This window comes from Coturnix japonica, chromosome 10, assembly GCF_001577835.2.
Source record: "Coturnix japonica isolate 7356 chromosome 10, Coturnix japonica 2.1, whole genome shotgun sequence".
Taxonomy (NCBI): Eukaryota; Metazoa; Chordata; class Aves; order Galliformes; family Phasianidae; genus Coturnix; species Coturnix japonica.
This window is the reverse complement of record NC_029525.1, coordinates 8,271,623-8,285,677: the sequence shown is the minus strand read 5'-3', so window position 1 is coordinate 8,285,677 and position 14,055 is coordinate 8,271,623. Positions and strand designations below refer to the sequence as shown.

Below are 14,055 nucleotides of genomic sequence, written 5' to 3'. Positions count from 1 at the left end.
CCTTCTGCAAGAAGATACATACCCTCTGCCTGGCATATATGCAGTGAGACCACTGAGACACCTCTACTACACAAGTGAACAAATTCAAGGTGGGATCTGAAAAAGCTGCTATGTTGAAGAAGTGTATATAGAATTAAAATCATTATCTCACAGGATTTTTTAACATGTTGAAATTCATCTTATTTTGAAAACTTCCATGTAATGAGACAGAAAACAGACACAAAAATAAGAACATGCTCCTTTACAGCAGCACTAACTTTTGCTTCATACGCCCTTTCTCAGGCAAATGTAAAGAACTTTTCTTAGTATTTCCTTTATTATAATTTCATATATCCTATAAGAACACCTTCAATCACAGTGTTAAGAGTTTACTTGTTCTTCTAGAGCCAAAATCCACTTAATACAGATTGTACTGTAAAGTAGTGAAATAAATCTCAACCTCCTTCCCTCCCACCCCCCAAAAAATGCTCAGAAAAACTAGTAAAATAATGTGAAGCTAATTCACATGAGGCTCCAGCTTTGTGTGAAGGCATAGCTTAGAACTGCTAGACACCACCAAACAGAATTTTCCAGTTCACCAGTCCTTACTCCAAACTAAATAACTAAGGTATCCATTCTTTGTCACCTGTAGTGACATAAAACATCATCAAGACATACAAATGCTAATTTGCAGAGCTCAGACATGCACGTGTATGTGTGATGAGGGCTACTCCAAAAGTAATGCCTCCTATTTTATTTTGTTGTCACACAAGGTCGGAATTGAATATTAGTGGTATGGTGTCAGGGGGTGAACCTTCACACCAATATTCCGTTACATTTTGTTACTGTGCAACAGATGGCAGCAGAGCAGTAATCTGACAAACTGGTATCCGACATGGAATTGCGGATGAAGCAAAAGGACTGAGCTGAATTCTTCTGTGCAGAAAAAAATGGCACCCACTGACTTTCATCACTGCTTGCTGAATGTTTATGGAGACCAAACAGTTGATGTGAGCACAGTGAGATCATGGGTGGTAAATCTCAGCAGTGATTACAGCGACATGAAAGACAAGCCATGTTCTGAGTGGTCATGAACAGCTATCACACCAGAAAACGAAGAGCATCTCAATCAGTTTATCTGTGGAAATTGGCTAACAGAGGTAACTAGGTTGAGAAATGGTATTTTGTAACTGAGAATTTGCCCCATTGCGCTCTTTATATCTGCTGGAGTTTTCATGGAAATAAATAGGAGGCATTATTTTCAGTGTGACATATGTATATACAAAAATCAGAAAGGGAGGCAACACTGTGTCCTATAATGGAGACAATCTGCTTAAAGCAATTCTATTCCTCCTTACCTGCTTTCCTCTTCAGCCAAAAATGCCTTCTCTGTTTCTTGTTAACAGCCCCAATGAGAGCATCATTTTTCACCTGTTACTGATGCTTTCATCTATACCTACCTTCTGTTTCAAATACCACATTTCCAGTTACTTTGTCAGAGGAGCTGAGCATTTTTGTAGTCTGCCCACCAGCTTTTTGTTAAAAGCATTATTCACTCCCTTGCTATGTCTCATTTAAACATCCAAACTGACAGTCTATTAGATGCTCTGGTGGCAGCTTCTTAAGAGATTGAGGCCTTTTGTGTGTCAGCCCCCTGACACGCACAATCTACATGTAGCAGAAAAGTGACAGACACAAAGAACGTCTTATAAAAATTAGGGAGTGAGAGAGAGATTTGCAGAGGGTAAAACTGTTCTGAAAACATGCATCTTCTCTGGAAACAGGGTTTCTGGCTTCTCAAGGTAAAGTAGCTCTTTGGATTTTACACACAATCAGATTTCAGACAATTCAAAGGACCACAGACCTAAAGCCAGTGTGGAGGAGTTTTAACTTTAAATGTTCTTTTTGTTTCTGAGGGCATTAATACTGTGATAAGTGATCCCTGTAATTTCCTTGTGCTGCTAGTGCTGCATCAGCAGGTGGCAGAAAAGGAATCAGAAATGTCACTGAAATTATCAAAAATGGGAAGAGAAATAAATCTTTGGATGCCATGACAAAGCCAGTGAACTTCATACAAAGATCCTTTCCGAGGTGTATGAAATTGACGTATTATTAGTCTGATAATGTAGAACTCAAGTTATCTACTTCTGTAAGTAATAGAAACAGAGAACAGATGCTCTACAGAAGGAGCTTTTACTTTTATAATGATAGAAACTACAGTCAGAATAAGAATGATGATGCCAGCAACTCCTTAAGGGGTATTCTTGTCAATGGTAAGCATTTCTTGATCTTGCCTGACTTAAGGTCATTGCTATTATTAACTTCTAAGATCATTCTAATATGACAGTTTATGCATTACCAAAATGTTATCCTCCAGCCATTTCCTTTAATAATCATGATCACATAAATAAATGAATTAAGAAACTCAGATATATGTAACTCATATGCCTACTCACCTATACGAAGCTCAAATAGCAGAAATAATGGACAAAAATCACACAGTTTCATTGCTGTAATAGGTGTCATAGAAGGAAGCATTTCCCTGTAGAGGAAGAAAAGCTCTAATTAAAACATTGCTTATAAATATACATATATATACACACACATCTAAAAGGACTACAAAAGCAACCTTTCTCTCCTACTACATTCTATCCTCATAAACATTTTTCTGTCAAAGGCATTTATTTCATACCGTTGAAAGTTCATGCTGAGATCTCTTCTCTGGTCTAAGTTACTCTGCCTTATTCCTGACCGGCCGTAAAGTTCATTCTGACAAACATCTTTCATTTATCTTGTTCACTAAATTTGCTGCCACTGCAATACAACTATTAATACCACCCGTTTCTTTGTTGAGATTCAGTTCCTTGTAATTCTTATTTTCACATGGATCCTTACCAAACAAAGAATTCATTTCCATATGATGATCTGCCATGGATTTGCTCTTTCTACAATTCTTAATAAACATCAAAGTCTCACATAAACATAAAACTGTAGACTGTACTGTCTGCTTGCTCATATATATATGTGTGCATATATAAGCTGAACTGCAGATGTAGATATGCACCTTAGCTTTTTCCAAAAGTGTTTCAGAACTAAAAATCTCTAGAGATTAAAATCAACATTATAGATATTCCAGTTCCTAATGCCTTAATGTTCCATCAAAGCATTCTTTTTAATAAATATTCCTACAAATTTATACAAAAGTTGTTGATATCTGTATTTGCCAGTTTCTAAAATAAGCTTGTTGCAGACCTTATCAGCCTACAGCCCTTATTCTGACATTACAAAATCACTATTTCATCATTCCATTCATTTTGCCAGGGTACTAAACCCCTTGCCATTTTGAGCCCTGCGTCTTCCCTCTCCAACCAAAGCACCAATATGCCCCCAAACTGCCTGATTCATCTAATTTTTCCATAGATGCATCAAAAAGCACAAAGTGAAGTGGAACTCTGCATTTAACTCTGCATGACTGGCAATTTGGAGGGACATTTCGCACTCAGAAAACACTGCATTCTCAACTACAAACCACAGTTGCAGTATCCTAATAATTTTAATAGGCGCTCTAATTTCTTTCAGTACAGACTTTTCCTTGAAATACTTTCCTCTCTTAAGGCTTTTAATTGCTACTCGCACATTTTAATAGCATTGCATTCTGCTGAGTTGGAGATTTCTTGTTATTGTCATATGGACTGGGTGAAAATAATGAAAAAATAATCTTCTGTGAGATAAAAATAATTGCATAATAAGCATTCAGCAGGTTACTTAAGGACTATCATTCAAACCCTTACAATCTGTTACCTTACTACAATTTCTAAAAGGAAGAATCAATACTTTTGTCAAAACATAATCAAGAAAGACTGCAAAATATTTTTAAAACAAACTGTGCTTTATATCCACTCTTTCTTAAAATTAAATTATTGAAATAAATCTAATTGATCTCTGAAAACCTGTCAGTTTCTTCATGTCTTTAATCATGTAAGTGAGGACTTTGGGAAGTTTAGACTGTCTGCTTTGTTTAAAAGGAATTTAATCTCTTATTCTTCTACAGACTAATAAAAAACAAAAAAACAAAACCCAAAAAAACAGTACTTAAATTCCAATGAATTCTACATTACATAAAAAAGTCAAAAATACACATTCTTCAACTGAAAAGCCACTGTATTAATGGCTTCAGCTATTACTAAGAATTCCTGTAGGCCCTCAGCAGACAATATAAAATCGGACAATCTGAGTTTAAAGACTGCCAGTAGAATTGAATCATTCCAAAAAGCCTTAAATTATTTTCCAGACAGCTATACCACTAGAAATAGGGCTATAATTCTTTCCATAGCCAAAAGCCAAGAACTGTATTATGCAACACCTTAGTCATCCCTAATGTGCATCACGCTGAGCCAATCATCCAATATCCTCTGCCAACTTTAGGGTGAGAGGTAATTTAACCTCTGTACCACCTCATTCCTCTCATGATTGCAAGTCTTATAAAAATTGCAAGATTATCATGAGAATAAATGCACATTAGGCAAAAGAGTATAACTCCGCCTTCACCCTAATTTTGATATAAAACACAAAAGGAAGAGTTTTTCTCCTAACCAATTGCATCATAAGGTGAAGTATCTTACTTTACATTAAAAGGTACCATATAACTATTATAGGTTCAGCAGCAGACATTTAAATAACTTATTGATAATCTTTTATTCCCTTAATAGACTATTTCATTGTAATGGCCAACATCATTATGAAAGAATGCAGTGAGAGTCAGCTTGGGTTACTCAATAACCTTCACTGCTGGAGGTGTTATTTCCATCTTTGCCTAATACATCTCTCACTTTGACTACGGAATTGTTCATTCATTCAGTGAGAGTAAATCAGTCTCATAAACAACAGCCTTAATACACATACATCATCACTGTACAGTGAGAACTCCAAAATGCTTTTCATGAGAATACATGCAACATCAGACTCAACATACTGAAAAGATGGAACATCGCAAGTTCCCCAAACATTCACTAGTTTGGGCAGTAATATCAATAAAACATACCAGCTATGCCAAGTTTACCCAGTTGTTTTTTGTACTTTATTACAATGACAAGCATCATTATAAACAAGGGCCTGGCTATGACTACACAGCAAGGAAATACTGTTGACTGCTGAAGGAGCACCAGAAATTAAACTCTTTCCCGATGGGATAAAGTTCCCTGTGCATCGCAAAGCATCAGACTAAAGTCATATGGAGTGACAGAGGCCTCATTCCTGATGATAAATTTGAGGGGATATTGAAATAATAGAGGGGAAAATAACTGACTTTGACTACATTCTAGCCCCAGAGTCTCTAGGGGTGTACCTGTATAGAACTTATAGCCAAGTCTATGTCAGCCTTCGCTATTTTTATTCCAGCGTGAATGAGTTGAGCAGCCTTTGACTTACGAATGAAATTATACTTCAGCGTTTGGCAAATGAGTACCACATTCAGGTGAACAGTGTAATTTAAATGAATGAATGAATAATATCTGAGATCAGATTTGTTGAAGCTAAATGCAACTTAGTTTCAAGTCACTTGATGAGAGTCATTCATAGAGTGACTACATCCAAGCTAATCAGAAATAAAAGAATATACCAAATTGAAACGACCACCCTAACCTGCATCAGCAGTGCCAAATCTGGCACTGAAAACTTCCTCTGCACATCTACCTTCCCAGACACTACTGCTTGCTGCCTCTGGCTTGTCTTTTCCCTCTCTGTCATAACCTGGAAAACATTTATCTCCTCTTCCTTTTTTTGTAGATCAATTACTGAAGGACACTAATTCCTCTTACCTAGATTACCTAGCTCTTCTGAACTTCTCAGTAACCACTGTGTATTACTCATTGTTCCTCTGCTCTGCCCACATTCCATAACTCAGTTTTCACTTATCGCTATCACTGTGTTTCATCCCTGCTGAGATCTTCCAGTGGCACAATATTGGAATGAAATTTAAGGTTAACTGAGGTTGCAGATAAACTATTAAACTTCTGACCAGAACATTAAAACTGATATATGGAATTAAAGTATTTCATCAGTTTCCTTGGTCAGTGCAGAGTTTATCAGCATCAGAAGATCCTATACTTTTAAAATCATTAACTTCCGGTAGGAATTCAGTGGTGATAAGCCAAACTGAAAACAAAATGTCTTCATATTCTTGATGGAACAGAAATCTGACATTTTCCATTTCTTCACTTTTCAGTCAAATAAAATCTTCTCAGTGATGCCCCTTCTCACTGTCCCTCTTCTCTGGTGTATATATATATATATATATATATATACACTACATCTCAAGCCTATCTCAGAAGTACTATATACTCCATTGCATGAGCTCCGCATCGCTACTGGGCACAACCTATTTTTATCACCTTCTCTTTAGAATTTTCACCCACACCTTAGGCACAGCTGACACATTACCCAGTGGTACAATTAACCACAGGAAAGTGCTGAATTTGCACTTAAAATACTTACAGTTATTTGATTTTTGCAAAAGGCTATGACAGACATCTTATTTATTTTTATTGTGACAGAACTTACTCAAACCATCTAAAATATCACTTAAAAATAAAGACTTGAATAACTCTTCTAGAATCCTTTTACCAGTTTGTAATTAAAACCATGGAGCATACTAGCTGTAATCCAGTTATGCTCTCCACTGCATTCCTGCATGTGAAATAAACAGATTACTTACATGTCTTCAGTGATTCTGTTTCCAGTTTCTCCTGTCCCAAAGCAAAATACTGTAATTCCCTTTTCCTTTCCTACCAGTGCAGAATTGTACGTGATGCCTTTCATTTTTCATAAGAGTTTATGAGCCGAAAACTAAACTGTACAGAATTGTAATCTCTCTTCATTAGCTGAAAGTGAAAGAATATATCCACGGATATCATGCTCTTCTTACAAATACAGAGTGCATATTAGGGGCTAGTAGTGAAACAATTAAGTATACAGTCATTAAGCTTATATGCTAGTTTTGCAGCCATTCTTTCTCTACAAATATTGTATTTCCAACAGAGTAGCTTTGAATCTTTTCTGTCAGTGGCAGAACCATGTTTTGTGTGGGCTAAACATTCCTGTTCTTTTATGTCTTGTACAGATACATACAATGCAGTGTTATTTTCATTGAAACAGAGCCTTTTTCCCCCCTTAGGCCACAAAGAAAGGAAAAATAGCAGCAGCTAGAGGTGCTGTGAGTTTTCCATGAAGGTTTAATCCCAGTCAGCTACCACCAAGCCTTACATTTTTCTGGTGCTAAAGCAACAATATAATTTGCTGTCATAACCTTAAAAAGTGAATATTATAGAAATTAAAACAGAGTTGCTGAATTCCTGAGTCTGTAGTAATGCCTTCTAAAGTTACACACATAAACAAAAACAACAACAACGCCAGGAAAATGGAGTAATCAGAGTTGAAGTTGTAAATAAGAAGCAAAATTTCCACAGGAAGATAATTAGACCTTAACATACTTTAGCCAAGAATGAGATGAGTAGCCAGGTGGTGGTGGTGGTGGTTTGGGTTTTGTTTTGATTTTGTTTTCACCATTTGGATCTCTTACCTCAAGATTTAACTTGGTCCTCTTTACAGGTATAGTCTAGTCAAATCACTGAAAAGAATAACAGTAAAAGGAAAATTCTGGTTAAAAGCCAAGAAATGGGAAGGCAATCTCACAGAGCTAGAACTCATCAATACCCTACAAGGCCATTGGAATACATGCAATTCTGCAGACATCAACCAGAAATGCTCTTTTATGAGAAGCCTCACTGAAAGGCAGCACTCATACTACAAGTCTTATGAGGACTGCTGGAAAAGCCTTACAGGAGCATTCCTAAATAACCAAGAGTTTATTTAAAAACTTAGAAGAAAAATAAATGTAGAGTACAGTTGCAGAACAGACAAGATTTAATAGAGAAGTTCCTGTCTCAAGAACAGCAAAAATTTTTTTAAATGGCTTTATATTATTTTTCTTATTTCCACACAAAGGACAAGTATTAACATATCTACAGAGAAAAATTACTGAATTTTTCAAATGCAGACAAAATATACAGGAGTGATAGGGTAATACATACAAGTTCTCTATAACTATAAAACAGAGATTTCACAGGACTTTTATTATTTCCTCTGTGCAAAATCTGCCTCACTGCTGAGGCAAACACTAGTCTTTTAAGCACAACAGTATGGCTGAAATTTCTGAAAAAGTCTTAAAGAACAGAGGAAAACATCAAATTATGAAACTCTCCTATTTGGAGAGCATTCTTTCATTTTTCTTTACATCACTTGTTAAAGAAGTTTTTGTTAACCGCTGACTGTGGTATGGATCAAACTCACTCTTTCTAGCATGAGGTAGTGCAAAAACGGTACCTACAATAGGAAATTCATCACACTGAAATCTAATGCTGACATCTGTGCTCCCTCAGGGCTTCAGGTTTCATTTGATGCCAGAGGCTGCATCACAGCCTTGCTGGCTGAGGTTGTCACATGGAGGTGATGAATCAATACACATCCTGGCTATTTTTGCTCAACTCAGTCTCCAGCCCCCAGATGGGTGGATCCCCACTGCTGCCAGCTGGTCCTGACTGCTCTGTCCACCACCAGCTGAGTCTACACTCTCCAGCAGCTCTCCTTCTTGCTCAGCCAGCTGGTACTTTCCATCCTACATTTCCCTATGCAGCTTAACTCTACAGAAGAGGTGACATTTACAGATTACACAGGAGACTCATGCAGTGCTTCTCCAGAGACTGTAACCCATAATTCACCAGTCCTTGATTTAAACGAAGAGCAACTCATGAGTCAGAATCATAACCTAACTCATATGTTCTGTATAATAAATAGGCCAGGCACAACACTGGTAGCCAGCAGCTCATAAATTTGAGTACCAGCTTTGATGTCTTGGAGCCTAGAGAAATTTTGGCAGCCTTGAAAGTGTTTACCCCATGCAAGTTGGATACCTATGTTGAGACAAAAAGAAAATTCTATTTATTTTCTTGTACTGAGTAATATCTGCAGAGAGCGAAACAACAGGCCAGAGGTCACCCAGCACCACTGAATATCCAAATTTCAAAAAGAGCTTTGAATAAACAACCATATGCATTCATTTTCTGCCCATAGTCACTAAACAAGTGGACTGATTTAGGAAGGTATAGGCTGTTGTCAGTCCTTGGACAATCTGTGGGACTTGCTCATGAACCCAATGAGGATTGTGCGGACAAGTAAATAATTGCATTATTCTACACTTGTATTGTGCTTGCTTTAGTAAAACCTGAACACCTTGCAGTCTTCCCCTTTAAAACATAACTCTATTTTTGTATTAAAGTTAACACTTCAGAAACAGTGTTCTCATCTAATATGAACACTTCATAATTACATTTTTCTAAAAAGCTGTAATAAACTTTATTTAAGCAAGTGCTTCCCATTTTATTGCCAACCCCAAACATTGTTCATTTGCAAGCACAAAGTGTCCTCTTGACACGATAATGAAAGTGCATTCATACATGTCAGCTGGAGCAATTATGTACTTCAGATGAATACGCAACAAGTATTATTCAGTCTTTTCTGCTGACATTTTTCAAACATGATGTGCATATTAAAATTAGCACTTAAGGTATGAGCAGAGTTTGCTAACTGCAGATTTCTCAAATATCTCAAACTTTGGACAACAAGGAAGAGTATGAGCAGGGCATCTCTTCCATAACATATTCAGATAGATCTGCTTTTGCTCAGTTACTTTTTCAAATACATAATATGGAAACAAACAAAGAAAGAAAGACTCAGAAAAGACCCTTGAGCCAATATTAAGACATACCAATGTGTCAACTTGTTCTCAGTCTACTGGGCATACAGGATGAATCTACTTGCCTTTCACTGGAGCTTTATTTACTGAGCCACTAAGCCTAGCCTTCAGCAAAGCTCACTGCCTGGTGTTGCACACCCACCAGTGAAGGCTTGGATAGGAACTTCTAAATGTCTCTGGAGACACAGAGTACATCATATTACCTGGAGAAGAGAGTTTGTAGGAATAATGCTGGTTTATAATAAAAATTAGAAATTGAATTAAAAGAAATAAATTACTTTGGAAATGGATTTTAAAGGACTGTTTTTTTCCCTGCACCCCTGAGACGCTTCAAAAATATTTCATCCCCAAAGTATTTCTGATAGGAACTCATGTGGTTTCTTTCCTTTTAATTAGCTTTTAATTTTTGTGTTGCTTTTTAATATCCCCACAACCATCAACAAATAAGTTGAAATTAATAAAAAGCAACTGTTCCTAGAACAAAAACAAAAACAAAACAAAAAAAAAAAAAAACAAAAAAAAAAAAGAGGTTTCCATAAAATAGAAGTCAGCAACAGCAACTCCAGAACTCCAGCCAGGCTGCTTTAGTGGGAATTCACAGTTGCAACATCAGTTGCCCCAGGACCCCATATCCCCAGATGGCATATGACTAACGGTACCCTTTCACTTCTATTTTGCAGCTGCTACAGGGATCACTCATCATCTGCAAAGAACTTGGAGAACCTGAAGCAACATTCACAGGAAAATTGCCAGTCTTCTGCTCAGTGTATGTTGTATGACAGATAAGAGTGTGTTTGCTAGCAAAATGTATTCTCACAGGACAGAATCTAACAGCAGACATCAAAACTGCTTATCTCTGCTTCATCTTGGCCATCCTCAAGACTCAAAACAAAGTAACATGACAAATCTCCTTGTCTTGCTTACAATATCTAGCTTTTTTTTTTTCATGACATCATTCCACTGTAAAGAACTGTTTTTATCTTCATTTAAAGAAACATAGAAACAGGGATTATCTTTGTAACCTCAACATGATTGATTACAAGCTCAACCATTACACACGGCAGATCTGCTACATTACATGAGTGTTCAAGAAGCATAAGACAATCCAAATTTTTGGTACAGGGAAAAAAAAACCAAAAACATCATATTGACATAGTAGTTAAGGTTCAGAAGCATAAGAAGAAACAAATGAACAAAAACCGAAAAAACAGAACTGTGGTACTGCAAGACTAACAAGTTGATTGAAAACAACGGGAGAAATTTCCAGTGAGAAAGGAAAGATAGATTATATACCAAAGTCATTTCTCCAGTAAATCTACATATTTTCACCAATAAAAGTATAAAGGATATTCAAACAAACAGGTTCATTCATAAATCCTAGCCCTGCTCTTCATACAGATCAAGTCCTGACAATTCCTTCACTGAAGCAAACCCCCCACACAGCAGGTTTAATGCCTCTTAGCACCTTGCCAGGTTTAGTACAAATTCAACACATGACACCAAAGCAAGATCTTATCCCCTCCCAGGAAACGCCATGGAGAAGGCTGTTGCTCCTGAATCAATAAATGTGGCATGGTCCTTCTGCTCCCTTTTCCCAGAGATAGGCGGGGGGCAGCAAGAAAGTATGCAGCTCAAGAGAATTAAAATCTAATATCTTCAACATGTGAAAATGCATTCATAATTCATTTGAAAAATTATATATTTGGATCAAATTAGTAATAATATCAAGATGATACAGAATTGAACTACTTTCTTAGGAAATGTCCAAGGACATAATATATAACTATATTCAAAGTCAAAAATCATGTGACAGTCATGAGAGGAGTGGGAGGGCAGGCACTGATCTGTTTTCTCTGGTGACAAGACCTGAGGAGATGCATCACAAGAGGGTCAGGTGGGTGTGAGGAAAGGGTTCATCACCAGACAACGGTGGGCATGCAGCAGGCTGCCCAGGGCAGCAGTCACAGCATCAAGTTTCTGGATTTCAAGGGAACTCAGGCAACACCTTTAGAATTATGGTTTTAACAGTGGGAGATCATACATGGAGCCAGTAGTTGGACACAATCCTTATGGGTCTTTTCCAGCTCAGAATATTGTATCATTCTATGGTTCCAAATAACGAATGTAATACCATAGAAAATGACTATGATGCAGTATCATTGGTCTGAGCTACAAGGCCATTGGGTACCTACACTTTGTATGGGGCAGGAAATGCAAAAAAAATAAAAAAATTAAAAAATTGACCATCTACAAATCAAATCATTGGTATACTCCACACCATTAGAGATGATTCATTGATTTCTGTTATCTTCATACACTATACACTACTATACACTTCAGATGGCAAAGTGCACCTCTTAGAATACTATGGTTGATCTGTAGGCTTGTTACAAAACTAACCATAAGTCTTTAGCATTATAACAATTTCAACTAGCATCCAAAATAAAGTTTTTTTTTCAGTTGTTGGAAGTACACTCAGATCTGATTTATCCACTGCAATCTCTATATGCTACATGAAAGAAAAGCTTTTAATGGATTTTTCCAAAAGAAGAAAAAAGAAAGTCCCAAAAGAAATAAAAGCTCACTCTTCATGTACTGTTTTATATTCCACTTCTGAGTAAATATTTACACCACCACAGAATGGCTAGTCTATAAGCCAAAATCCTCTGCTTATCAATAGATCAGCTCTCTGTACACAGAGCCATAATGCAATGTCCCCTGGTGCTGTCTTTCAAGTGACCTTAACCTGACGTGGAGATGACATGCATAGAGAAGAGAATTTTATCTCCTTGAGAGCTCAGTGCTTGAACTCTTCACAAAAACAAAACAAAACAAAAAAAACCCTATAACCAGCCTGACAGCATACTCAAATGATACTGAGCTGCACTCAATACGTTTGTGATTGGAAACATTCTTCACTAGTGACATAGATTTGTCCTTAGTTTTGTGATTTTCACTATGCTAGAGACTCCTAACAGCATCGTCTTTTCAGTTAAGGTTGTTATTTTTAAAAACAGATTTTTTGTCCAACTTACCTATGGATGTGCAGTGACACTGATGGAAGGGTAAATCCTAGGGTTTTTTTTTCCAATATATTCTTCTTTCATTTGACAGACTTAAACTTGGAGTCTGCTGACAAAAAATAGAATCAATAGAAACATTTATCTACAGGCTTAAAATGATTCTATCAGATATACTAAGCTAAGTATAACAGCAAACCTGAGGAGAGTTTTCTCATCTCCCATATGGGTTACAGTTTCACAGGATCCAGCAAGTCACTACATAATACAAGATGCTTAAATTCAAAGCATATCAGAACAAAAAAAAAAAAAAAAGGAAAAAACCAGGATGCAACAGACATGAATTCATGCTCCTGCATTATGCAGTATATATTCAGTGAAACTCGTGAATCTAGGACTGACAGAGCTGCCATGCACATATAGCACAGGTAAACCACAAGGTTAGCTTGCTTTACCACAAGACTAAGAGCTTTGCTCTTTCTCCTTGGTACATGACACGTCTGCAAGGGATGCTCAGAGCTGACCAATATTCCAATATCTAACCAGGAAGAACAGAAGATAATTAGAGCCCAAAATTGGACAGTTCCAAGGCTTCTACAGTTGCACTTGTCTAAACAAGGAGAAAGAAGAGTATGGACCAAGCTGAAAGATGTCAGAGATCCTAATGCTGTAAAACTGAAAAACACATATAGGTAGTACGTGTCACATCAAAATGACTTGCCTAGGAAAGCCAGAAGAACAGTAGCCTTGCCCAAAACTGGCATGGCCTATCCATTAGAACTAACAACGTGAACATAAGACAATTGAAAATATAGGACAAATAATTAAAACAACAACAACAACAAAAACATTAACATCAAAAGCATACAAATATATTACAATTCCCAGTAAAGCAATCCAAGATTAAGTGCTATCACACCCTTTTATCATGAAGCTCTCCAATGGTGGGCCGTACAGATCACACAGAACAGAAACTTCATCCAATAAGCTGGGCTGTAATGGCCCATGCCCCAAAAAATCAATGTAATCTATGCACCCACAGTCACACAGATCATCAGCCAAGATTAAGAGTTCCTTATTGAGATCAAAGAAGTACAGAAATTGATTTTGTTGTGCAGAGTGATTCCTATGTGTCATTTCCCTGTTAAATTCATGGTTTTGAACCAAGACTTCGTTGTAAACTAGGAGACAGAAAGCAAGAAATTGATACCTAACAACTGGATTAATACAATTAAATTGTATTAAGAA

General features: G+C 36.9%; 1 long non-coding RNA gene across 1 annotated transcript in view; it reads right to left on the bottom strand.

Moving 5' to 3' along the window:
• The window catches only part of LOC107318712, a 119,744-nt gene extending 106,823 nt beyond the window's left edge, over window positions 1–12,921 (bottom strand). Inside the window, exons 1-3 of the long non-coding RNA XR_001557453.2 lie at window positions 12,823–12,921; window positions 7,556–7,603; window positions 2,436–2,521 (exon numbers count right to left, since the gene is read on the bottom strand). This is a non-coding gene — a long non-coding RNA (uncharacterized LOC107318712). The remainder of the gene's footprint in view (window positions 1–2,435; window positions 2,522–7,555; window positions 7,604–12,822) is intronic.
• Window positions 12,922–14,055: the final 1,134 nt, after the last annotated feature.